Source organism: Oryx dammah, unplaced genomic scaffold (assembly GCF_014754425.2).
Source record: "Oryx dammah isolate SB20612 unplaced genomic scaffold, SCBI_Odam_1.1 HiC_scaffold_14, whole genome shotgun sequence".
Taxonomy (NCBI): Eukaryota; Metazoa; Chordata; class Mammalia; order Artiodactyla; family Bovidae; genus Oryx; species Oryx dammah.
Window position 1 is genome coordinate 10,100,371 of NW_024070198.1, and position 26,529 is coordinate 10,126,899.

A 26,529-nucleotide genomic window follows, 5' to 3' on the forward strand; every position below is an offset into this window, starting at 1 on the left:
GCGCCTGCTCCCTGGGCGCACTAGCACCCGGCGGCACTGCCTTCTGGCAAAAGCCACCGCGACCCGGGCTGCAGCGGCCAGACGGATGCCCAGGCCACACGGCAGGCGTGGAGAGAGCCGCTGCAGTCGCCGCGCAACGCGGGCTCCGGACATCAGAGGCTGCTGGTGAGTAGGCGCGCGCGCCCGCGGGTGAGCGCGCACCGGCGCAGATGCGTGTGCACGCCGGGCGCGTGTGCCACCGGCCTGGCGCGCACTCGCCCCTCTTCCGCTAGCGGCGTCCTGTCCCGGGCTTGCTCCGCGGGAGGAAAATGCGCTTTGCCAGCCGCTCACTTCCTTCCTGCCGGCCCTGCGATCGCCTGTCTCCGCCTGCGTTGCCTCTGTCCGCCCCCCGGCGGGCCCCCAGGGGTTAGTTTCACCTTGATGGGGAAAGCAGGAAGCTGTGACTCCTGGGGGGCAGGGCGGGACCCTGGCGGTGATCCATGTACCCGCGTGTGTTTCTGGTTTGGACTTGGGGTGCGGCCTCGGAGATGGTTCAGAGAGCCCACCGCACTGTCTTTGGGGGTGCGTGGTGTGGGGAAGGAAGGGGCGAGGTTGGAAAAACGGGCGTCCGGGAGGGACGTGTGGCAGGTCTTTGTATCTGATGCTTACTGTTATGCCCTTGATGAGCCACTCTTAAGGCTTTTTCCCTCTCACCTGAATAACGTATAAGCCTTAACTGAAAGCCTTAATGAAATGCACAAAGTGGCAGGTCACTAAAACATAATTTTCCAGAACTTTCTGAAAGAACCCCACATCGCTGATAAGAGCCTAAGGTGTTGTAATTACAGACATTTAGAAATAAAGAAACAAGAAGTAATTCAGGAAGCAGAACCTGATGAGGAGGACTGAAGGAAATCTTACGTGCTTGAGTGGCATAGGGGTGGCTTTATGGAAATCAGTGTTTGGTAGTAAGTAAAACAGAAATCTAAGTGAGCTCCGGAGAGCACACTGCGTTCCAAACATCCTGCTAGCCACTGAGAATAAAATGAAGTCCTGGCTTTTAAGGCGTTTCCGAGTTTATAATGGATAATCATCAGGATGCTGATTTTTGATTTCATGATTCAAGGCCCTGTCAAGGTCAGTATGGCAGATTCGTTTCAGCAGTTCAAGTACACCTGAATGGTTGATTTTCTGTTTCGAGTTTAGGGGAGTAGTTTTTTATGGTGGTTTTATATAGATGAAGCCACTGTTTTCTATGTTTTTCCAAACCTTGTTTTAGTTGGCAGTCTTTGTGGGATGGATGCTAACTTTAACTTCCAAGATGTACTCTGTGACTCTGTTATAGTGGGCATTATATAGCTTCTTCGTGAAGATCTATGTTTCCATTTAATACTGAGTCAGTGCCTTTGAGAATTAGGTTCCTCTTTACCATTTACTCCATTACATCTCTTTCATTCAGAAACTTGATATGTTATTGGAATCCCCCTAGAAAATGAACTGGCTGCTTGTTTTCTGTTCAGGCATATATACAGCAACTTGCTTGCCTCTTGGGAATCTGCTCTTGAATATACTATTTTAACTGTAATTTATGTATCAGCTGGTTCTTGGGAATTTTAGGGAGAAACTTGTTTTCTTACATTCTTTTGTCAAGGAAGCACCATTTAAATCAGCAAGTAGAGAATCCTACTACTTTATCCACTGTGGTCTTCAGGGCCAGTTTCTTGCCTACGTTCACCCTGTTTCATAAGCCTCATTCCCAGTGAGAGGCTTGGAGGGAGAAATGGGAGCATCATGGTCCCCAGGATGGAGGGGACCTCAGTAAAGAGACTTGTTCCTGGAGAGGAGACTTTCTGGGATTGGCTTCAGAGAAGGACTGATAAAAATAGTTAAAGAATTGTTAGCAATAGTTATCTCTCTCTCTCTTTTTTTAAGCACAAAGGACTTAACACAGTTTGATCACATTCCTCCCTCAAGGATTCTTCTCAAACCTACTTACAGCTACAATCCAGGGAGTGAGGTTGCCTTTTACAGAGAAGGAAAGCCTGGTGATTTTTGCTCAAAATCTAAGGGGTAGAAGAAATAGTAGATGCTGCCCAGAAACTACCAGGTGCCTCCCTGGAGGACACATTTACCGATTAGACACACTTTTAAACCACTGGGCTTGTGATTCTGTCTAATCCTAGCATTTTTTTTCCTCGGCCCTGTGAAAAACTTAGAAGTAACTTCAGTTGAAACTACGAAAAGTGACTCACAGTCATTCTGGAAAATATGATGGTCAGTTCCCTGTCTTTGGAGGCTAATATTTAAGCTGTACACTATTCATTTAAATGAATACCAATTCTAGAATCTTCCCATGCTTGCTATATAACCTCTTTTAATGTTGATTGTTTCTAGCTGTCACTTTATAGGAATCATTAACCATTTCATCAAAATGGAGCCAATTGATATGGTCAACTAAGACCAGCTGAAGGAACAATAGGAATCCTTCTAAAACAAAATGAAAAACCACTGTAGTGGTACCTACTGACTTGCTTATTTCAGCTGTCTGAACATGTGAGTTGTGCAACTGGATGTGTTGAGTGTACATTCAGAAATCCTGAGTTGACATCAGAACGTTCAACTCAGGAATGATCTGGATGTAGCTACATCTGGATATGCCCTTTGTCAGAAATTAGTTGGATTTCTAAGCAAATCAGATGAACTTCTAGTACAATCCTTCATCTTCTCATGCTGAGTGGAAAAGTCACTTACACATTTGACAAATAGCCAAGTCTTTGAAGTTCATGTTTGATTTTCTTTCTGAGTTTTAAATTAAATCTATACGATGTTTGTCCATTGATGTGGTTGGAAAAAAGACATTAATTCAGACCACTGGTTACTTAGCAACTTGTATTTATTAAAGGCAGCTCTGTGAGATAAGAACCAGTAATTCATATTTTTGCTTAGCTCTAGTTAGCCTTTCAAGACCCTCTTGGAAATGAATGCATTGTGTGATCTTGAATATGAAGGGTGTTATGCTCCATAGTTCTCATTTTCCATCCTCAGTCATTGGAGGTTTACCCTGTGATTCATGATCTAATTTCAGAGTGAAAGATCAGAAAGCTGACTGAAATTTACCTAGATACTAACATTATAGTGCATATAGTAAAGCAGATTTTTCTCTGGTATTCTTCCCTGTTGAGACTCCAGTCAAGCTGTTTAAGATGAGATACTTAAATATTTAAGGCTTTTTCTCTTGGGCTGTGCCCAAAATAAATAAAATTTTAAAACTGCTTATCATGGTTTTGAAGTAACACAAACACTGCTATTCTCTGCATAATGAAACATGGCCTTTCTTATCAAGTATTTATTTGGTAAGTAGGCACCAGAGCACTTGGACTAGAGTTAAAGTCGTGTTCCTTTCATGTCTTATTAAAGGTCCTTGAAAGCAAGGGAGTGGAAATTTGATTTTGGCAACATAGCCAATTCAAGATAGGTTTCTTGAAAGGAGTAGGCGTGAAAGAATCTTTATGGAAGGGCATTTTGGCAATTGGGTGGTGAGTGGATTGGCAAAAGGAGAGAGTACAGGTGTAATCTGGTGTCAGACAATGACAGCCTAACATAGGATCCCAGTGACACTGGGATGAAGAAGGGAAGACTTCAGACAACCAGACATCAGGATTCTTTGTTTTATGTGGAAGAGAGGTGTTAACCTGGGGTACATAAAGTGGTCACACACCTGTTCCACATCCACAGAACACTTCCCCACTTGATGAAAATATTCTTTCCTCCCAAGCCCTGATGTAACCTCAGAATCTTGCAAACATTTGACAAATGCTTATTAATAAGCATTAGTTATGAAACATGTGCCATATGCTGGGCACTGTACTCAGCCTTTACGTGTTTTATCTCAAAGATGATGTAGTGGTTAGGAACATGAACTCTTTTTGCCATTTACGAGTTATGTGTCTTTGAGTGAGTTCCTAAGTTATCTGAGCTTCAGTTTATTCGTCTTTCAATTGGGGTCTTAGTTTTTCTCTAAGACATGGAGGAGTAAATGAATAAATAGATATAAATGGAAAGTTCTAAGAAGTGTCTGACACGAGGTTAATTGCTCCATGTGTTTGTTATTATTATTATTAATTCATAAAACAATCTTATGCAATAGGTACAATTTTGCAGATTAAAAAACTGAAGCACAAAGAAGCTAGGTAAATTGCTCAGGGTCATTGCTCAGAGAGTGACAGAGCTGAGCATCAAACTTAAGACAGTCTGACTCAGTGTCTGCTTTCCTGACTTAGGTGGGGACACTGATTGGAGTGAGAAAAGTAGGGGCTCGTCTTCATGAGAGTTGGTGCTCCAATCATTTCCACTGTAGAGTTTATCATCTCCTGTATAGAATTAGTACTCAGATTCTTGTACAAAATTTTTGCTATTTTTCCTTGATGTTTAATGGTTTTGTAAATGGTATTTTTCATTAAATTCCTTATTAAGAAGGGTTCCAATTTGCTTTTGCCTAAAAGTTGACCTATGTAATTATATTCATTTGTAACATCCCTTCTTATACCTAGTGAACCTTTGCTGGAAGCATAAGATGTGAGTTGTTCAGTCGTGTCCGACTCTTTGAGACCCCAGGGACTGTAGCCCGCCAGGCTCCTCTGTCCATGGGATTCTCCAGGTGAGAAGCCTGGAGCGAGTTGCCATTTCCTACTCTGGGGGATCTTGCTGACCCAGGGATCAAACTCCTGCATTGAAGGCAGATTCTTTACCATCCGAGCCACCAGGGAAGCCCGTGTAATATGTACTATGTATCTTTTATACAATGTGTGTGTGTGCTGAGTCGCTTTAGTTGTGTCCAACTCATTGCAACCCTATGGACCCAGGGATCAAACCTGTGTCTCCTACATTGCAGGCAGATTCTTAACCCACTGAGCTACCTGGGAAGCTACAATGTATGTAGTGTATACATAATATAATGTGTACATTATATAAATGTGTGCATTATAAAATATATACATTATATGTAATATACATGCTGTATAATACATTATATTAGGGAGATATTTATATATAATCACTGGATAAGGAGAGATGTTACAGATGAGTATGTACATATTATATTATTGGGCATGTATCAGTAGTTTGCTCATGTTTGGGAACGCATGTACACCTGTGGTGGATTCATGTCAATCTATGCCAAAACCAATACAGAATTGTAAAGTAAAAATTAAAAATAAATTAATTAATTAAAAAAAAAAATTTCTATGTCATCCACCTTTATCCACTTTTTTAGAATCTCATATATCTCCCATTCATAAGCCATGGTGAAGTTATGATGCCATTTCATGACCATTTTTATATCTCCCATTCATAAGCCATGGTGAAGTTATGATGCCATTTCATGACCATTTTCATTCAGAATGTTTTAGAGTATTAATATTTTAATTTAAATATTTTAAATTAAATATTTTAACTATTTTAAAGTTAAATATTTTAACTTTAATATTAATTAACTTTAATATTAATTATATATTAATATATTAATATTAATGTAATATTATTTTAGTTTAGTTTAAATTTAATATTATAAATATCAGCTGTTCTTTGACTTGTTGAAATAATTACATCACATCTAATTATAAAAGGCCAGACCTTTTTTATTATTGGACCTGCCACTAACATTATATTATACTTCAGCTATACCTCAATTAAAAAAAAATAGATACCAGATTTTAATTAGAGGTGGTAAGACTGCTGTGGTAACAAAGAATAAAAAATTATCAATTCCTCCAGAACTTCTTTAGGAAGGAGTATGTCATCACTGATTCCAATATTTTAACATTACTTTGTTGGTGGTGGTCAGTCACTCAATTGTCTCTTTTTGCAACCTCGTGGATTGCAGCATGCCAGGCTTCCCTGTCCTCTACTATTTCCCAGAGTTTGCTCAAGTTCATGTCCACTGAGTTGGTGATGCTATCTAACCATCTCATCCTCTGCAACTCTCTTCGCCTTTTGCCTTCAGTTTTTCACAGCATCAAGTTTTTTTCCAGTGAGTTGGCTCTTCACATCAGGTGGCCAAAGTATTGGAGCTTCAGCTTTAGCAACAATCCTTCCAGTGAATATTCAGGTTGATTTCCCTTGGGATTGACTGGTTTGATCTCCTTGCAGTCCAAGGGATTCTCAACAGTCTTTTTCAGCACCACTATTCGAAAGCATCAATTCTTCGGTGTTCAGCCTTTTTTATGGTCCAACTATCACATTTGTACATGAACACTGGAAAAACCGTAACTTTGACTATATATGGACCTTTGTTGGCAAAGTAATGTCTTTGCTTTTTAATATGCTGTCTAGGTTTGTCGTAGCTTTCCTTCTAAGAAGCAAGTGTCTTTTAATTTCATGGCAGCAGTTACCATCCACAGTGATTTTGGAGCCCAAGAAAAGAAAATCTGTCACTGCTTCCACTTTTTCCCCTTCTATTTGCTGTGAAGTGATGGGAAAAGATGCTGTGATATTAGTTTTTTTTTAATGTTGAGTTTTAAGTCAACTGTTCCACTCACCTTTTTCAAGGTGAGGCTGTTTAGTTCCTCTTCGCTTTTTGGTTCTTTAGTTCCTCTTCACTTTCTGCCATTAGAGTGGTATCATCTGCATATCTGAGGTCATTGATATTTCTCCCTGCAATCTTGATTCTAGCTTCGGACTCATCCAGCCCCAAATTTCACATGATGTACTTTGCATATAAGTTAAATAAGCAGGCTGACAATATACAGCCTCATACTCCTTTCCCAATTTTGAACCAGTCAGTTGTTCTATGTAAGGTTCTAACTGTTGTTTCTTGACCCGCATACAGGTTTCTCAGGAGACAGATCATGTAGTCCGGTGTTCCCATCTCTTTAAGAATTTTCCACATTTTGCTGTGATTCACACAGTCCAAGGCTTTCTCATAGTCAATGAAGCAGAAGTAGATTTTTTTCTGGAATCCCCTTGCTTTTTTTATGGTCCAATGAATGTTGGCAATTTCGTCCTTATAATTATTTGTTCTCATAAATAACTTTCAGAAATTTGTAACTCATTGTTTTTTTCTAAGGAGGCAAAAACTATTCTGGGTCTTGTGTAAAAAGTTCATGGGTACTATTTAGTTGAGGAATATTTTTTAAATCTGATTTTAAAAAATACAGCCTGTGTTGTTTGATTTTACCCTTTTGTGTAAGTAATTATTTAACTAAAGTCCAGTTTATTTAAAGGAACTGTTTTAAAAACTTGTGAGTTTAAACTTAATTAAGGATGAAAGAATTTGAGTTTTGATGAATTTGGTGTTTTGCTTTTACACTTTTGCTATACTTAGGTTTCAGCAGTACTGCAGTAACTGAACCAAAGATTCAACCCAGGCTCATATAAGAGATAACTGTTCAGAGACCCATCACAAATTATTCACTTTCATTGCTTCACTTGATTTGACTCTGGTTTATCTGGAAACAGGTGGCCAGTGATGAGTCATTTTTAACCCTTCTAGGCCCCAGTTAACGACGCCTGCCTGTTTTGTCTTCGCAGGTACTTAGAGGTACACTCTAAGGTACCTCTTAGGGTGGGTCTCTGGGGGAGTATTACATTTCAGACTTGAATGGCTAGGCCGATAATCAACTGCACCTTTTCATTAAAAGCAGAAAGAAAACTATAATCACTAATGGCCACCTTGGTTAACTTCTGCTCATCTAAGGACCCTGTAATTGTATTTAACCAGTTTCTGGAGCCTTGTCTTTTAACTCTGGGAGCATGAATTTCAGCCACTGGGAAGAAATATGGGGAGGCCTTCATGCCTGTGGGTTCACGCTTCAGTCTTCTGATGGGTTGACTCCACTTTTTTTTTTCCAATCTGTTTTGTCCTTGAAAGAGTGGCTTTAAGTTGTTCCACAAGATAAATTTTCTTTAACGGGAAGAACAATTGGAAGTGGTGAATGGAATGAGGTTAGAAAAGAGAAACCTAGAATAAATCCTTCATACATTTGTGTTTTTGTAAAAATGGGGCAGAGAAACTGCTTACTGAATCATTATACCTCTTTAAGGGGGAAAAAAATGAAAATCATTTGGAATCAGTAGTGGGTGTGGAACTTTTTTGTCCAAATATTGAAAAGTTCAAGAAATTCAAATATGGCTTTGAAAGAAATGTAAATGACATTCTTAGGAGATCAAGGTTCCTTTTCTTTCATCAGAATGTTAGTGAAAGTGTTAGTCACTCAGTTGTGTCCGACTCTTTGTGACCCCATGGACTGTAGCCCACCAGGCTCCTCTGTCCATGGAATTCTCCAGACAAGAATGCTGGAGTGGGTAGCCATTTCTTTCTCCAGGGGATCTTCCCAACCCAGGGATCGAACCCGAGTCTCATGCATTGCTGGCAGATTCTCTACCATCTGAGCCACAAGCGAAGCCCTTTCTTTTTGTCAAGTGTAATATTATTGAAACACTTAAAGGTCACTAAGGCAGTGCATCTCAAACTAGTCTCGAAAAACCAGAATGACTTCCATGCCACCCCTATAAGTTTAAAAAAAAATTTGTTTTATCTTTTGGCCATGTAGTATGTGGGATCTTAGTTCCCCAACTAGGAACTGAACCTGTGCCCCTATATTGGAAGTGCAGGGTCGTAACCCCTGGAGCACCAGAGAAGTCCTCCCATAGGTTATTTGTTATTCAGTAAGTCTAGACAGGGCCTGGGAGACTTCTTTTAACAACCTTTTCAGAGAATTCTGATGCAGGTGGTCCATAAACCATACTTAGAGGAAAACCTATTTAGAAGCTAAATTTAATTTCATATTTAGATTTGTGCTTAAGTTTTATGCATTTATTCCTCTGATTTTCATATACATGTTTATGGAATAACGTGTCAGTGCTACCTTGGGGTTTTTATAATAATACTGTGTTTTATTTCCTTGTTATTACCTATTTTTAAATAGATGAAATCAGAAAACCACAGAGTTGGTGGGAAGTTTTAGAAAGGATGTCAAACCTTCTAAATGGCGGATGTTGGGGTAGGGCAGAGAGGGTTTGCTCAAAAAGAGAAGTAGAGGAAGCCGTATATTACGAAACAGTGGAAACAAGTCAATCGTGCACAGCCCGAGGGCTGGCAAGAGTGTTTGGACCTCTTCTGGTGGGCAGTAGGTTGCCAGTTGCTTTTTTGAGTAGGGGACTAACCTGATGCAAACAAGCCTTACTCTTGTGCAAGGGACACCTGATACCTGGTCCAGAAGAGAGGATTCATGAAAGGCAGCAGGGAGCAGGTGAGCACTTAGGCTTTGATTTTAGCAGGACTGACTGAAAGGTTCATGAAGCAGAATTCTCCCAAGCTGTTTTCCGTAAGGTCTGTAGCCAGTGAATTGCTGTCTCCAGCAGCCGCAGTGGTGGTGGCAGTGTTTAAGAGTCTGCCTGCCAATGGAGGAGACGTGGGCTCGATCCCTGGGTCGGGAAGATCCCCTGGAGAAGGAAATGGCAACCCACTCTAGCATTCTTGCCTGGAAAATTCCATGGACAGAGGGACCTGGTGGGCTACAGTCCATGGGGTTCATAAAGGACTCAAAGGTGACTTTGCTAAACAACAACAGGCAGCTGCATGTTATGGTGTAACATCAAGGTCACCCAGCCCAGCCATAAGGACATATGGTCTCTCTCAGCTTTGAGAGCCCTTGAATAACTACATATTTCAACTAGTATTACTGCCATAACATGGTTGGGCATGAGTCTCACATTAGACCAAGGAAATAAACTCAGGGAATAATTGATCACAATAATTGATCAGAATCCATACATCTAGAAACTGGCAAGACTGGACTAAAAATCTGGAGCTACCTACTTATGATTTATAGGCTTTTTTAAAAAAAGTATTATTTGTCTGATTATAAAGTGATACATATCTGTAACAAATTATATTGAAAGTGAAAGTGTTAGTCTCCACTGTGTCCGACTCTTTTCGACCCCCTGTACTTTAGCTCACCAGGCTCCTCTGTCCATGGAATTCTCCAGGCAAGAACACTGGCGGGTCACCATTCCCTTCTCTAAGGTATCTTCTCAACCCAGGGATCGAACCAAGGTCTCCCATATTGCAGACAGATTCTTTTACCGTCTGAGTCACCAGCTGAAAACAATCCAGTGTATGTTGTTCAACTTTTTTCTTGCAAACACCAACATACATTAGATACATATGTATTAGGAATACAAGATGGGAGTCGTGTTATTTTACAGCTTGCTTTTTTTTCCACTTAATGCTGTAATGGGGACAACTTCCTGGTTCAGAGCATACAGATGTAAGTCTTTTCTAATGGCTTCATTTACTATAGAATATTTTTTTTAAATAACCTCTTGCATATTTCCATTTCCTCCTACATATTTCAGTTTCCAGAATTGTAATATTTTTAAGCTATTCTGCATTGATTTAGAGCAAGTGTGTGTTTGAGTGTGTATGTGTATGTGTGTGTGTGTTATTAGTGTTTTATTGGGCAGGACAGTCTATGGGAAAAACTTGGAATTGCTGGGTCAACAGAAACATGTACTATTTTTTAAACAGCCAATTTTTCTTCCAGTCTTCAATATTAAGTATGGTGGATCATGTAAAGTTTATCAAAGAAATGAAAATACAGTTTCAAATTCATAGTTTCGTAATTACTAGTGAAATTAACATTCTTTCACATGTTGCTTAGCCATTCATAGTTCTCTCATGACTTGTTCATTTGCCTATTTTTATTCAACTTTTTATCTCTTCCTTACTGTTACCCAAATATGCCTTATAGTTTAGACATAGCCGGTATTATAGATATTGCATGTGATGCAAACTTTTTTTCCTTTTGTTGTCCTTTGTTGAAGGGATGGTTAAGGTACTAGCTGAACATTTTACAAATATTTAATTTGAAGTAATTTCAGACTTACAGAAAACTGCAAAAATAGTACATAGAATTTCTGTATATCCTTTACCCATTTTCCCCAAATGTTAGCACCTCATTAATCATGGTAGTTATCAAAATAGGATGCTAACGTTGTTACAATACTATATTGCCTAGTTTACAGGTCTTGCTTGCGTTCCACCAGTGTCCTCCTTCTGGCCCAGAGCCCCATCCAGGGTCACACGTGGCGTTCCTAGTCTACAGGTCTTGCTTGCGTTCCACCAGTGTCCTCCTTCTGCTCCAGAGCCCCATCCAGGGTCACACGTGGCATTTTTCTGTCCTGTCTTCTTAGTCCCTTTGGATCAGAAATGTTCCCTCAGTCTTTATCTGTCTTTCATCATCTTGACACGTTTTCGGAACACTGGCCAGTTGTTTTGTAGAAAATCCCTCAGTATAGGTTTGCCTTACATTTCTTCATGAGTATATGACTAAGAGTGTGGCTTAGTCTGGAAGTAGTCAAAAATATCTGCCTGAGGAAGAGATGCTTAAACTAACCCTGGAAGGATACAGGGGAAGTAGACGTGTGAAATGAGGGTTCAGAGAACGCTGGTGGTTTGGCAGCTGGATCAGACCCAGCTCTGTGGGACCTATTAAAGATATGTGATATTGACAGTGATGGGGAGCTGTTAAAGGGTTTTAAGGGAAGAAATGACAATATTTGAATGGCATGCCGGTTGTATGTAGAATTAAACAAAGAGGCAGTGATGGAAACAAATAGACCAATTAGAAGGCTATTCTAGTGATGCAGACATAATAAAGAGTGACACAGATTAGGCTCCTCTGAAGAAAGATGGTGAGAAAATGCAGATCTGAGAATTATCTTGAGGGTGACTCAGTAGATAGAGTGATAGAATGGATGTGGATTGAGGGAGGAAGGAGATGTATGGCAACTGTTTCCAGGTTTTCCCAGGTGTGTGTAACTGATTGGATGTTGATGGCATTCACTGAAATACAGGAAAAATCTCTTCTGAAGTCAGATGCATCACCATCTCTGCTTCCCTTACATGCAACATTCACAGTATTTTTGCTGCTTGTGCTTCTGAATCCCAGTCTGTCCACTTCACTTCCAAGTTCTATGTGTTTTCCCCTCAGAATCTCTCCCAATAGCTATTTATCCTTCTACATTTTTTTTTACCACTCTCAGTCCAGTTCTGCTGCTGCTGCTGCTGCTGCTGCTGCTGCTGCTGCTGCTGCTGCTGCTGCTGCTGCTGCTAAGTCGCTTTAGTGTGTCCGACTCTGTGCGACCCCATAGACAGCAGCCCAGTCCTGGAGTACCTCAAACATAGTTGCATCCTTGCCTCCTTTCTGAATTGCCAGTATCTTTTTTTTCTATGTAAGATTACCCATCATTCACAGACTCTGTTTTTTTTTTCAGCTTCATTGAGGTGTTAGGTGCTCAGTCATGTCCAACTCTTTGCATCCACATGGACTGGAGCCTGTCAAGGACCTCTGTCCATGGAATTCTCCAGGCAAGAATACTGGAGGGGGTAGCCATTCCCTTCTCCAAGCAATCCTCCCAACCCAGGGATGAAACCCAGGTCTCCACATTGCAGGCAGATTCTTCACCGCCTGAGCCACCAGAGATTACTTCATTTGAATGAACAAATGTGTCTAGTTTGGGCAGATCACCTTATTGAGCAGAGTTGAGAATTAAACAAAAAGCTGAGCAAAATTGAAGAGATTCAGGGTCAGGTTGCCTCATGATAAAAAGAAACTGTGTCCTTGTCCTGCTTCTTACATAAAAGTAAATTCCACACAGATCAAAGGTATTCATTGAAAAATAACTAACCATAAAACTACTAGGAGAAAAAGATTGGTAAACATATTTAAAATTTCTATCATTAGTGAGTTTGAAGACCCTCTAAAGAATGATGTGTAACCCAGGTATCATAAAGGAAAAATAGATCTATTAGGCTAAAACTTTAAAAATTTTGTATAAAAATTAAACAACCTTCAAGAAAAACTCCAACTAAACTAATCAATATAGAATAATGATATAGAAGGACAGAAATATAAAATTCACCATTTTCAAACTCTACACAGAAATAACTGCTTCAGGAATGAATCATCTTTGAATGCTAAAATGAATAGGCAAAAGTATATTTGCATTTCTCAAGGTAACTCACTATAAGATACTTTGTAATTATAAGAGGAAAATTAGTGTCTCTACAGGGAAGAAACCTGGCAGGTGTAACTTAGGTGATCAAAATTGACATCGGGTAACAAGGCAACTCAGTGTCTTCCTGAAGTACTGAGAAGAACACGTCACCACTTCTGAGGTATTTTTGCCCCCAAAATGCATAACTATCTGTTGTATTTTGTATTTGTAGCACTTACCACAGTTTTAATGATTTATTTGTGCAGATGGTTAATATCTTAGCATCTCTCTGCTCAACTTCCTGCCTCTAGCAGAATATAAGTTTCATAAGATCAATAGTGTCTTTATATTTGCTCACTAGCTCCTAGCAGGAAGTAGGAGCTTCATAAATAATGTTGAATAAGTCAATGAATGAATGAATTTACTTAGAGGTAATACTTGTGGGAAAGAGGTAGTTAGCCTTGGAACTATTGAGTTCTCACTCAATCCCAGTTGGATGCTATGGTGAAAGTATCTGGAGTGAAGACACAGTGCTCAGACTAAGCCTTAATTGAAGCCTTGAAAAAACATGGAATAAAAGAACATTAAGAGAAAAGACTTAACATAAAGTGTGTTAAAAGAAAAAGCTGGCTTGAAACTCAACATCCGAAAACTAAGATCATGGCATCTGGTCCCATCACTTCATGGCAAATAGATGGGGAAACAATGGAAACAGTGACAGACTTTATTTTCTTGGGCTGCAAAATCACTGTGGATGGTGACTGCAGCCATGAAATTAAAAGACACTTGCTCCTTGAAAGAAAAGTAATGACCAACCTAGATAGCATATTAAAAAGCAGAGACATTACTTTGCCTACAAAAGTCCATATAGTCAAAGCTATGGTTTTTCCAATAGTCATGTATGGATGTGAGAGCTGGACAGTAAAAAAAAAGTGCTAAAGAATTGATGCTTTGGAACTGTGGTGCTGGCAAAGACTTTTGAGAGTCCCTTGGCCTGCAAGGAGATCAAACCGATCAGTCCTAAAGGAAATCAGTCCTGAGTATTCGTTGGAAGGACTGATGCTGAAGCTGAAGCTCCAATACTTTGGCCACCTGATGCGAAGAGCTGACTCATTAGAAAAGACCCTGATGCTGGGACAGATTGAAGGCAAGAGGAGAAGGGGGCGATAGAGGATGAGCTGGTGGGATGGCATCACCAACTCAATGGACATGAGTTTGAGCAAGCTCCGGATATGGTGAAGGACAGGGAAACCTGGCCTGCTGCAGTCCATGAGGTTGCAAAGAGTCAGACACGACTGAGTGGCTGAACAACAAAGCTGAGGGACGTGGGAGGAGAATGGAATTACCTCTACTTCATTTAAAATGAGGCAGGAGTTTGTTGTAAAGGCAATGGCGACGCACTCCAGTACTCTTGCCTGGAAAATCCCATGGGTGGAGGAGCCTGATAGGCTGCAGTCCACGGGGTCGCTAAAAGTCGGACAGGACTGAGCAACTTCACTTTCACTCTTCACTTTCATGCATTGGAGAAGGACATGGCAACCCACTTCAGTATTCTTGCCTGGAGAATCCCAGGGACAGAGGAGCCTGGTGGGCTGCCGTCTATGGGGTCGCACAGAGTTGGACATGACTGAAGCGACTTAGCAGCAGCAGCAGCAGCAGCAGGTACTGTTCAGCTGATCAAGGCCAGGCGTTTAGAGGTTATTGGTAACTGTCTTAGAGACCTTTTTCCTAATGTACTGAGTCTCAGGTTTCAATGAACATAAAGATCTTCTGGGGTGCTTGATAAAAATAGAGATCTGTGGGGCACCCTTCCCAGAAATTCTGACTCGGTGAGGCATAGAAATCTGTTTCTTGTTAACAACCACCCTCCTCCTCTACTGAGTAATTATGCTGCAGGTGGCCCAGGAACCACACTCAGAGGGAACTACATCAGAGTGGAGGGATGTCAGCTGCAGGAAAGGAAAATAGGAAGTGAGTGGGGTGTGCAAAGAGAAACAGGGGACTGGACTGCCAGTTGCTAATGATTTGGGCAGTATATAGGGGCTTCCCTGATGGTTCAACTGGTAAAGTGTCCACCTGCAATGCAGGAGACATAGGAGATGATTCCCTGGAAGAGGAAATGGCAACTCACTCCAGTGTTCTTGCCTGAAACGTCCCATGGACAGAGGACCGTGATGGACTACAGTCCATAGGGTCACAAAGGGTCGGACATGACTGAGCGACTAAGCACACAATTGGGAGTATAGGGAATTTTTTAAGCATTTAAAAGTAACCTGCCAGGGAAAGTTTTGGAGGGACACAGCCTGTTTTGATTTTGTCCACTACATTGAAGAGATTGTCTACTTCAAAACCAGAAATGTGACTGCAGCTATCTATGAAATATGTTGAACAGTTAGAATATTTCCTGTGGTTGAGAAACCCTGGAGAAGCAGTGGATAGGAGGTATTCTAGGACAGATTTTGCTTTTGAAAACAGTGCGGATTAAATTCATCTTGTTCGTGTACTGCCCTTAGGAAATATATGAAAATTAATTGATTAATAATGCCGAAGGGCTGACCTCATCTCTGGGCTTCAGGCATCTGTCAGGCAAAGAAAATGATATTTAGAAATTTTATTTCTGACTCATTATGCTTCATTGAATTAGATAACTTCTGGATGGTATTTTCTTAAAAGCAAATTACAATAAAAGGGAAGTATGTTCAAGTGGATATTAGAGTTTGGTGGTTTATGGGCGGTTTATCTTTAGAATGCATAATTTCTAGGAAATTTTAGTATTTTAACAGCAAGATAACACAGCTGAGCTCTTGTGAATTTATGGTGACAAATTAGCTGCATTTCTTCCTAGCACTTCAAATTCATTTTCCAAATGTTTTATGAAGTTTTTATTGTTTCATGAAAATATTAATTGAATCATCTCATTTAAAAATACAGCAGAATCATAGATTAGCACATTTATGAGCATATGAAATGCCTTTTGAATAGCATACTTTATTTTATTTTTGTATTGAAGTATAGTTGATTTACAATATCATCTTAGTTTCAGATGTACAGAAAACCAATTCGGTTATACATATGTATTTTTTTCTAATTTGCATCCATTATCAGTTATATGACATTGACTATGGTTCCCTGTGCTCTACAGCACATACTTGTTATCTATTTTATATATAGTATTGTATATCTGTTAATTCCCTGCTCCTAATTTATCCCTACCTCCATTTCCCCTTTGGGAAGCTTGTTTTCTATCTCTGAGTCTGTTCTGTTTTGTAAGTAAGTTCATTTGTATTACTTTTTAGATTCCACGTGTAACTGATATCATATAATATTTGTCTTTTTCACTCAGTAGGATAATCTCTTGGTCCATCCATGTTGCTACAAAGGCAACTATTTCGTTCTTTCTTATGGCCAAGTAATTTGAATACCACTGCAAATTTATATTAAAAACCAGTAAATATTTTAAATTGAACTGTCTTGGTTAGATAACTATGCATTGAATTTCTTTTCTTTTAATGTTTGTTTTTATTTATTTACTTATTTTTTAGCTGTGCTGAGTCTTCATTGCTTTGAAGGCTTTTCTCTAGTTGCAGCCAGTGGGGGCTGTGCGCAGGCTTCTCTTGTTGCGGAGCACAGGCTCTAGGGTGTGCAGACTTCAGCAGCTGCAGCACGTGGGCTCAGTAGTTGCAGAGCTGGGCTCTAGAGCACAGGCTGTAGTTTGTGGCACACAGGCGCAGTTTCCCCATGGCACACAGGATCTTCCCAGACCAGGGATCAAACCCGTGTCTCCTACATTGGCAGGCCAGTTCTTTACCACTGAGCCACCGAGGAAGCCCTGCATTGAATTTCTTAACTACATATTCCAGGCGTTCAGTCCACAGACATCGAATCATCCTGCCTAAGAAACAAGTGGAGGGAGTGGATGCCCTTTGACTTTTCGGCAGCAAAAAGACTATGAATCAGATGCTAGTAATGCCAAACTGAAGTCTCATTTCTGCTCTTATCCGAAGCCCAAGAATTTGACCTTCCCATGATTTCATCATTGACTATTAAATATGAATTGCCAGTATCACTGTGTGACTAATAGTATGAACTCTGGGATCTTACACACCTAGTTTTAAGTCTCTGCTCCACTGCTTAGTTAACTTGCTTACCTATTCTAGGCTCTAGTTTCCTCCCCTTTAAAATGGAGATGATTATCATTATCAGTTGATGAGTGCTTCCTGCCACCGAGCCTCTTGCCACCGTTGGTTTCATCTAGACTCAACTGCCTCCTGTTTGATAAGGCTATTGTGAGGACTGAGCTCACGGGGGTTAGCACATTATTTCAGTTAACCGGAGAAGGAAAGCTTTTGGGTAGTTGTGTGTGTGTTAGTCGCTCAGTCGTGTCTGACTCTTTGCGACCCCATGGACTGTAGTGTGCCAGACTCCCCTATCCATGAGATTTCCTAGGCAAGAATACTGAAGTGGGTTGCCATTTCCTTCTCCAGCAGATCTTCCCCACCCAGGGATCAAACCTAGGTCTCCTGCATTGTAGATAGAGTCTTTACCATCTGAGCCACCAGAGAAGCCCTATCTATTATTATGATGATAGCTTTTGCTGAATTAAAGGTGATATACATAATCTTACCTCACCTTCACAGAACTCAACTTGCTCTTATCTAGAAGGAAGTGTGGGGGGAAAGGTAAGAAAAATGACTTTTGAGCAACCAAATTATAAGTCATGTAGCTGTCATTGTAATCAGCATTTAGTTTACTCACAGGAGACTATACAGGAGATCCCTTCAGACCTGTGTCCAGTTCAGCTTTGATTTTACAAATAAGCTCAAATTAGAGTGATGGAGCTAGGCTAAAAGGAAAGACTGAAGTCAGAGCAGTTTGGCGAAGTTATTTTTCCAAGTGATTTTCTAGATGAAAGCAAGTTAGAAATAGAGGGAAACATTGCTGTTAGCAGGTACATTGAAATGAGGCTGAGTCATCAAGAAAGAGTATATAATATAATGTATTGTGTGTGTTTAGTTGCTCAGTCATGTCCAGCTCTTTGCAATCCTATGGATTATAGCCTGCCAGACTCCTCTGTCCATGGAATTTTTCAGGCAAGAATACTGGAACTGGTTGCCATTTCCTACTCCAGGAGATCTTCCCAACCCAGGGATCTCTTGGGTCTCCTGCACTGGCAGGTGAATTCTTTGCCACTATTTATATTTTAATCAAAGAAAAATATAATATTGTCTTAGAAAAAATCTCACAAAATTCTTCTCCTTCTTTGTCTTATTGATATTCAGAATCACCACTTTCACCGCTGGATTCACATAGGTAAATACCAGGATTTCCCTGTATTGCCAGAGTAACCCTGAATCAATTAGGCAGCAGATTATGCAATGGCACCCCACTCCATTGCCTGGAGTACTCTTGCCTGGAAAACCCCTTGGACAGAGGAGCCTGGTAGGCTGCAGTCCATGGGGTCGCTAAGAGTCTGACACGACTGAGTGACTTCACTTTCACTTTTCACTTTCATGCATTGGAGAAGGAAATGGCAACCCACTCCAGTGTTTTTGCCTGGAGAATCCCAGGGACAAGGGAGCCTGGTGGGCTGCCGTCTATGGGGTCACACAGAGTCGGACAAGACTGAAGTGACTTAGCAGCAGTAGCAGCAGAAAGAGTGCCTTAGACAATGGTACTTGTGTCTTACACAATAACAGTTCAGAAAAGAATGGTTTCAAGATAAACTTCAGCAGCTCAGCAGTATCTGCAAGGAGCCAGGCTCCCTCCACCCTCCACCTCTGCCATCCTCCGCACACCAGCTGCCTCTTAGGCTTGACCCATCTGGGTTGCAAGATGGCTGTTGCATTTCAAGTTTTACATGAAGACACATGTCCAGCTGATGAAAAGGCACATATTCTGCAGTCTTTTTGTATAGGAGATGAAAGTCTCTCAGAGTCCTCCCAACAAATTGCTTCCTTCTTGTCCCTTTGTCCAAGATTTGGTCAACTGTCAACTAGTCGAGTCCTGAGTGCCAAGGAGTCTGGAAAAGTGAGTATCTCTAGTGAGATTGGACCCTGCTGGCAGGAAGAATGGTGAGGGGTGGAGGAGTGGGTGGCTGTTGGATAGACAACTGACAGTGTCTGGCAAAAAGCTAACTGCAACGAAGCAAGTAGTTAGACATTAGTCATTTCTGATATCTACAATCGAAGTCTGTATCACTTTACTTTCCTAACCATTTGATGTGAAAAGGGGCTGATTTTTTTTTATCTTCCTACTGCGTGCCAGGAACTATAATAGAATTTTGTTTGTGTGTTTCTTTAAATAAATTTCCATTCCAGTTCTTCTGGAAAACTGTTAGGTCTCTCCATTTAATAGTTGAAGATAAAGTGCACAAAAAAGTTAAATAAGACACCATCGCACTGCTGTCTCACAAGTGGTAGAAGCTGGAATCTCCTACAGGTATATGGCCCCAAAGCCTGAACTGTTGGGTTAAGACTATGCAGTGACTTCATCCTGGTGTCAGAACGAACATTGTAGTGCACTATGAGAAATAATTCTCTTATGGCCCAAAGTGCGGCTTGATTGCACTCAGAGTGGCCTAGATTTACCTCAGAGTAATTTAAAACATATGTTGGGTGTGGTGATTTATTTAATAATCTTTCCTGAAGCAACTGCATTCCTGCCGATTGATCTAATCTAAACCACACTGCCAAGGTGTGTTTACCTTTGGATATCCTTCTGAGGATGGGCTCCCCTGGTGGTTCAGATGGTAAAGAGTCTGCCTGAAATGCAGGAGACCTGGGTTTGATATCTGGGTTGGAGGACAGCTATCCACTCCAGTATTCTTGTCTGGAGAATTCCTTGGACAGAGGAGCCTGGCAGGCTACAGTCCACGGGGTTGCAAAGCGTCAGACACAGCTGAATGACTAACACAACATCCTCCTGGGGATAGGAGACAAACACCTGATCCCCATGAGTACTCGAATGTAGTACTTAACAAGCATATAAAAAAATCAATAAAAGCTAGTTCTCATGTTTGGATCAAATTTCATATTTATCTTACCAATATTTTAATACAAATAAGATATCCTCTGGGTCACGGCAGATTTGATTTACAAATATTACATAGAAATAATCTTTCAAGTATAAAAAAATAATCTTGGGTTTTAATGTCTGAATCCTTCCAAATAGCAAGAATGGGCTTAGGTCATTTTTTTTTTTTTTTTCTTTTCCTGAAGCAGGTCCCAATCTGTAAATGTGTGACTCAGGAGCTCCATCTTTCTGCATCTGTCATTAAAGGCATGGGAGTGACCCTTTGCTTCCTTTTATCTAAATCAGATTAGGTCACTGCAGCCCACGGCCTGGGTTATGATCATTTCCTTTATCTCCAGCTGTAAACTGCACCCTTTTCTTCCTGGAAAACATGAACTATAACCCAGTGGGGAGAAGAAAGGCTGCTGGATTGACCAATTAGAAATGAGACTCCAGGACACGCGTGAGGTGTTCTGGCCTCTCTCGCCTGCCAGCAGCCTACACCTGCTTATCCAGTTCTGTACAGCGGTCAGTCTGAAAGGAGTGCCAGGGAGCCAATGACATGTTTGTGCCAAGGTCTCATTGGCTGTCTTGCGTGCCCCGTCTCTAAGGAGACTGTTCACTGGCTGGTTGGTCTGTATTCTATACTTTGTATTCTGGAAAATCTGGTTCTGTGTGTGCAAGGAAGTTAGGATTCTGAGCTTACACACACACACAAAGTAAGAAAAAGAAGGAAAATTAAGGGAATTAAAAATTAAGGCTCAAAAGGTCACAAAAGAAACACTGTGTTAACCAGTCGGACATTTTCCTCTTATTCTTGACATTACTTGCTCCTGGCTATGAAGTGCAAGATCATAGAGCTGCTTCATTTCCTTGGGGACAGTTGAGCCACATAGACATCCAGGTGGGACCCTGAACCCAGAAGGATCCTGGTGTTGGGTGTAATACCTTGAGGGCATAGAGAGAGTAAAAGTCAAAGCTATATCAGTTTGGAGAGGGCCGTGCCCCCTCCCAGGCCACTCTTGGCTGAGATTTGATTTTTGCCCCACCTCCTCTGGGCACAGTCAGGAGTTGCTCAGATGGTTCCTGGAGCTACTTGTTAGCTGTTCCACGGGTACTGGGGTTGGTCTCCGTGTGCTCATTGTAAATATATGGTCCCGAAACCCCTTCTGTGCCTGATTCCCCCACAGTGTTGTATGTGAGGATGTACAGAGAGAAGACTCTTTACTCTTTAAAAGGTCCATTCAAAGAGGAAATATGGTTGTGTCTTTGGAGCCTATAGTCCAGAGATAAAGGCAAGAAAACAGGAGGTCTAAAACAAAAAGAACTTTCAAGAGGTATCTTACAGGCTAAATGTATCGCAAGGCTGTAGTTTAGATGTTATCAAGCTTCAGGAATATGGACTCTTCTGGGGACAGAGAGTAGGGAGCAGGTTGAGATTAAATCAGGCATTCCTGATGAATGTTTTTGATTAGTTGTAGACCACTCTGAGGGCTTCCCTGGTGGCTCAGCTGGTAAAGAGTCCACCTGCAATGTAGGAGACGCTAGTTTGATTCCTGGCTCAGGAAGATCCCCTGGAGAAGGCCAGTATTCTTGTGCTTCCCTGGTGGCTCAGATGGTAAAGAATCTGCCTACAATGTGGGAGACCTGGTTCGATCCCTGGGTTAGGAAGGGTATAGAGGAGGGAATGGCAACCCACTCCAGTATTCTTGCCTGGAGAATCCCCATGGACAGAGGAGCCTGGTGGCTACAGTCCATGGGATCACAAAGAGTCAGACACAACTGGGCAGCTAAGTACAGCACAGCACAGACCACTCTGAATTGATGGAGTGGTGAGGAACCCGGTTGTGAATGAGAAAAGTGAGCCTGGGAGGGTCCAATGAGGATGACTAGCAAGTAGCTAATGAAGTTGGGACTCACATCCAAGCTGAAGCCAAAGGCTGTCTTTGCACTATGTGGTCCTGGAGGCTCCACTTAAAAAAAAAAAAAAATTATTTAGGCTGTGCTGAGTCTTAGTTACAGAACCATCCTAGTTCCCCACCCAGGGATCTAACCCAGGCCCCCTGCTTTGGGGGTGCAGATTCTTAGCCACTGGACCGCCAGGAAGTCCCAGAGCCTCCACTTTGAAAAGGGACTTTATATTTTATTTATGTATGATGTCGAGTCCTTTCCCTGTGCCTTTGGCATCCTCTGGGGTGTCCTGTTTCTGTATATTTCTGATCCTCCAAACTGCAAGGTTTATCTTATCTCTAGCACTCGAAGTCACTTTCCGTCTGTCCTCCCATGATAAGTGCTGAAGTGTGAGGATCTGGAGAAGACAGCATTTCCAGCATCATGCCAGCTCTCCTGTCATTGATGTTACATGGATTACTTCCTTCCTTTAAGGACCATTTGCTTATTATTATGGCACTTAATTTGTCTTTCCTTCCGCTGGAAATGGAGGAAATACTAGACATCATATTGGCTTGATCCCTGCAGTCAGCAAGGTGCCATCACCTCTCCCCTCTTCCCTTGCTGCCCAGAGTCCATTTTCAATAGCACATCTCAAGGTCACTTTTTAAATTATACTGCCATAGATGTCCCTCATTTGCCCATAGCCCTAAGTAGTTCCCCATTTAACTCTGAGTAAAAGTGAAAGTCTGTTTGGTGACCTTGTGGTGACCTCTTACTTTCCTTGCCTCTCTTGTTTCATGCCCCACCACTCTCCTCTCCGTTCACCCTGCTCCTCTTGCTTTTTCTCAAACACAAACAGACGCATTGCCGCTTTAGGGCATCTGCACTGGCTCTTTCCTAATCCTCATCTCCTTCAAGCCCCTGCTTCTTTCTGGCTTCAAAGTGGAGAGTGTGTGTGTGTGTGTGTGTGTGTGTGTGTGTGTGCGTGCGTGCGTGCCTGCTCAGTCATGTCCAACTCTTTGTGACCCTGTGGACTGTAGCCCACCAGGCTCCTCTGTCCATGGGATTCTCTGGGCAAGCATACTGGAGTGGGTTGTCCTTTCCTTCTCCAGGGGATCTTCCCGACCCAGGGATCAAACCCACGTCTCCTGTATCTCCTGCATTGGAAGGTGAGTTCTCTACCACTGGGCCACCTGGGAAACCCTTGAAAGTGATACCTATCTTGAAAATGCCATTTATTACCTGCTGCCCGACAGATGCCCTCTGCAGCATTCCTGATTTTCTTACTTTTTTTTCAATAATACATATTACCTTCCAGCTTTTATACAGTTTACTTATTGAACAGGTTTATTCTCTGTATGTTCACTCCATAAGGACAGAAATCTTTGCCAGTTTTGTTCACTGATGACCTCCACATACCTAGAATAATGCCTGGCACATTCTAGGTGTTCAGTCCATGTTTGTTGAATGAATATAGGATTGAGTTAATAAATTGACTATTAAGAAAATTAAATGAGTCACCTATAAGTTCTTAAAGGCTGGTTAGTGCCTTAGGAAGATACATTTTAATACAGATCTACAGCCAAATATTTATTAAGCTTTTGTGATATTCCTGGGAATGTGATGGGAAGTGTACTGTATACTTTAAGGGAATTACATTTTCAGTTGTTCGACAAATTGTGTGTGTGTGTGTGTGTGTGTGTGTGTGTGTGTGTGTGTGTGTGTGTAGGGCTTCCCGGGTGGCTTAGTGGATAAAGAATTCACCTGCAATGCAGGAGATGCAGATTCAATATCTGGGTTGGGAAGATTCTCTGTAGGAGGGCTTGACAGCCCATTCCAGTAATCTTGCCTGGAGAATCCAATGGACAGAGGAGCCTGGCAGGCTATAGTTCATGCGGTCCCAAAGAGCTGGACATGACTGAAGCAACTGAGCACACACACATGTGTGTGGGTATATATATATATATATATATATATATATATATGTTTATGTGAGTGTATATATAGACCTTATTATGTAGGAAGCACTGTTAGAAACTTAGGATAGAAGACAAATAATAACAAATAAGTGTTCCAAGTATCAGGCTCAGGGGAGCCAGATTCTCTGACTTTATTTTTAAGAGAAGCTTTAATCTGAATTTTTATATGAGATCTCTCAGTTTTTAAATGTTGATAACTAAATTAGAATTTCTAAATTTACTGTGACAACAAAATTAAATATTTATCACCACCATATGTTGCCTTTGGGCTTTGCTTATAATATCTGCTGGTTTGAAGGATAACATAGTATCAATTCAGAAGCAGTCTGCAACTTTTAGATGGTAAGTGTATCTTAGAGGATGGGCGGGATTTAGGTGTGCTGTGGGGACGAAAGAGAGAAGGAGTGTTTTTTTGTGGCTTCTGGTACCTGGAGCAAAAGTGTGGAGGCAGGACAGGCAGAGTGCTGACACCAGGGTTGGGGAAGGGTGATGGAGGAGGTACATTCTTAGCAGTAATGGCAGTAGTCTCCCTTGGGTTATACTGAACTACCCTTTTTAGGTTAAACTTACTGCATTTGTCAATATAGAGTTGTAAACAAAGTATTAGGTAAGACAGAAACTTATCTTTGTCATAATGGTCTGAGTGTAAGCAAACTAGAGTGCTCCTTCTCTCGATTCGCTAAGGCTCATTCCCATAGGCCAAAGATGGCTCAGCTGCAGGTTAGCATTCCAGCCGGTGGGAAGGGAAGGGAAGGATGGGTGAAGGCCATGACCCTTTCTTTAAAGGCAGGATCCAGACTTTGATCATGGTACTTGTGTTCACACCCCATTGGCCAGAACTTGGTAACATGGCCACATCTGATTCCAAGAAAGCCAAGAAGTGTAGGTTTTTACCCCAGTGGCTATAAAAAGGTTACATTTTTATAGCAGAAAAAGAGAATGGGTATTGCAGATTATATAGCCATCTGTCACATTTGCTCTTGTGGGTACTGGGTTCTCTGAGGTAAGGTATCTCTTATTATGTCCTCAATTTTCTAATTATTTTAGTAAGACTTCAGTGGTACAAATGGAAGGTGATCCTTTTTTAAAAAAATTCTATTTATGTTTTTATTTTTGGCTGTGCTGGGTCTTTGCTGCTGCATGGAGTTTTTTCGAGTTGCAGCGAGCAGGGGCCACTCCCCAGTTGTCTTGAGCAGGCTTCTCATTGCAGTGGCGTCTCTCGTTGCAGAGCACGGGCTTCAGTAATTGCAGCTCCCAGACTCTAGCGCACAGGTTCAATAGTTGTGGTGCAGAGGCTCAATCACTTCACTGTAGGTGGAATCTTCCAGGACCAGGGATCAAACCTGTCTCCAACACTGGCAGGCAGATTCTCTACCACTGATCCTTGACAACAATTTTTTCATCTTTCAGATTCTTATAGCCCACTGTATTTCTGGTTAAATCAAAGTAGCTTGGTGAAGTTTGTTTTCTGTTTGTTTGTTTCTTTGTTTGCATAAAAGGTCCAGAGCAGCTGGTTTTCAATTTTTTGTTGTTGTTGTTCTTGGGACCCCTTTGCACTCTTAAAAATTACTAAGAACCCTGAAAAGATTTGTTTCTGTGGAGTAGAGTTAAAGAGAGGTTTAACTATTGGTTTTCATCTATAGCAACTCAGTAAATTCTGGTGTTTCAGATATGTTGAATTAAACATTTTATACATCTAGAAGCTCCTCGTGGAAAGCTTTGACTTCTGTGCACGCTTATCATTGCTTTTGGCCACCCAGCTCTGTATCTACCTTTTGGCACTTGGCAGATCCTACTTTGCCTCCTATGGAGGAGTAAAGCACTAGATATTTGCACTTTCAACCCCCTTCGCAGCCTGGCTGCAGGCATGTGACCTAGGTTCTGCTGGTCAGATGCACTTCCATCTCATATTTTGAAACAGAAACCAGTGACATGAGAAAGTGTGTGGCAGCTCCCCAGGTGGTTTCCAGGACAGCAGCTGGTATTGGCAGTGGAAGCTGCTGGCTGCCCTACCCGCCAGCGACAGGCAGCAGGCCACAGCTGCTGTGTGATTTGGAGTGATGTTCCCAGATATATAGCCTCCAAGCCCAGTTTCTCCGGCCCTCATGGAAATTTGTGATCCTTCCATTATCATTCTGTGTGTTCTTTGCTTGAAACTGAGAATCCTGCTTGATCCATTCTCAGATGTAGTGTCTTTCAAAGCATTGCTTGGAAGTCTCATGAATCAGAATTACCTGGGCCACATCCTAACAATCCGTGCCTGTCAGTGGACTTGAAACTGATGGATCCAGAATCCTTTTGAGTTCCAGGAATCTGAATTTCATTTATTTTATTTTTTCTTCTTTGGCCATGCCAAAGAAGCTTCCCTAGTGGATCAGATGGTGAAGAGTCTGCCTGCAATGCAGGAGACCCAGGTTTGATTCCTGAGTTGGGAAGATCCCCTGGAGAAGGAAATGGCAAACCACTTCAGTATTCTTGCCTGGAAAATCTCATGGAGCCTGGTGGGCTACAGCCATGGGGTCACAGGATCGGAGACAACTGAGCGACTTACACTTTCTTTGGCCATGCCACCTGGCATGTGGGATCTCAGTTCTCCAACCAAGGATCAAACCCACCCCCATCCCCAGTTCACTGGAGCACAGAGTCTTAACCCCTGGACCATCAGGGA

General features: G+C 41.6%; 1 protein-coding gene across 2 annotated transcripts in view; it reads left to right on the forward strand.

The window, feature by feature from the left end:
• Nucleotides 1–224: 224 nt before the first annotated feature.
• STAMBPL1 (STAM binding protein like 1) overlaps nt 225–26,529 on the forward strand; it is a 52,800-nt gene continuing 26,495 nt past the window's right edge. The window contains exon 1 of one of the 2 annotated variants that reach the window (XM_040254700.1): nt 225–405. The gene's annotated coding sequence lies outside the window, so the exon portion shown is untranslated. The remainder of the gene's footprint in view (nt 406–26,529) is intronic. The other variant, XM_040254701.1, reaches the window with a different exon arrangement.